Genomic DNA, 1,620 nt, shown 5'->3' with positions numbered 1-1,620 from the left:
TTCTCTCTCTTTTCCCCTTTTTGTCTTTCTTCATTTTAAGTTTCTCATCTCTCTATACTTACCTTCTCTTCCTGTCTCATGAATACCTGGTGCTAGGTGACACTTCTACCCTTCTAGGCAGGCTGTACTTCACAGCCTGGGAGCAACTTCCCCAGTCTTAGCAGCCACATTGGTGGGATATCTGGGGCTTTTTTTTTTTTTTTCTTTTTTCCTCTAATTTTTATTTATGCATTTTTTTCTTTTTTTCCTTTTAGTTTTCTCCATTTGTCAGTCTCTTATCCCTACACGCCAACAGCAAGCTCCCTTAACATGCTTTTTTGATTGTGTGTATGGTTTTGGCCCCTGTTCCTCTCTCTTCTCTCTCCTCTTTACCATACCCATCTTACCTCCACACATCAAAATCCCTCCCTTCCTGCCTACTTGCACACTGCACTGAACATCACAACCCCAAGCAGCACAGGCACGGCCTACCAGAACTTGCCCTGCACTGATTCCCAGCCCATCCTGTCGGCTCTAGTACGTGCCACAAACAACACATCCCGGCAACTCCCTTTCAGAAGGACCTACCCTGCTGTACCATACCCGAGTGACTGACCCTCCCCATTGGACAAGGAGGTGAAAAGTTTCGTGCCCACTGACGAGCAAGCTACAAAGAATGCACAGGCCGCCTGCTCAAACATAACCAAATAAAACCAAAATGCAGGATGAAACAAACAAATCTACAATCAATAAATGAGGAAAATAAGTACTGAATGTCCCAAACACAGCAGACAATATCAAAACATATACAAAAACTGGACAGGATTGTTCCAGTAGGCATCCAAAATAAAACACCAGATGACTTTCCAGTAGAAGAAAAGGCACTAGACCTACCTGATAGGGAATTCAAATCTCTAATACTCAGAATTATCCAAGAGTTGAAGCAAAAAGCAGATAAAAATGAGGAAAAAATAGACAAATTCATGGAAAAGGCAGACAAATTCATGGAAAATACAGACAAAAAAATGCAAGAATTCAGGATAATAATACAGGAACAAAATGCCAAAATAAATTCACAACTAGAAATCTTACAAAAACAATTAGGAATCCAAAATATAAACAACAAGAATTCAGAAATGGACAGTGTCATAGAAGGGCTGAGAAGCAGGTTTGAAATGATGGAAGACAGGATCAGTGAAATTGAATACAAACACTTGGATACAACTCTGAGGAAAAAATCAGAAAAAGAACGAATGAAAATGAAGAAACCCTGAGAATTATGTGATACAATGAAAAGCAAAAATCTACAAATGATCAGAGTTCCACAACAGGGAGAGAAAACAGAAAACACAGAGAGGATCATTGAAGAATTGCTGACAGAAAACGTCTCCAATATCATGAAAGATGAAAAGCTGACCATCCAAGAACCTCAGTGAAACCCATTAGGATAGACCCAAAAAGAAAATCACCAAGGCATATCATAATCACACTCACAAAAACCAAAGACAAACAAAGAATCCTGAGAGCAGGACTTCCGGCAAGATGGCGCTCTAGGCAGAAACACCACGCCGTCCCTCCACAACAAAGATCCGAAAAACTAAGCCAAACAGAGAACCAACAATCCTGAAACCCTAGAACATC

This window comes from Trichechus manatus, unplaced genomic scaffold, assembly GCF_000243295.1.
Source record: "Trichechus manatus latirostris isolate Lorelei unplaced genomic scaffold, TriManLat1.0 scaffold00034, whole genome shotgun sequence".
Taxonomy (NCBI): domain Eukaryota; kingdom Metazoa; phylum Chordata; class Mammalia; order Sirenia; family Trichechidae; genus Trichechus; species Trichechus manatus.
The sequence above is the reverse complement of the archived record's forward strand: the minus strand, read 5'-3'. Positions refer to the sequence as shown.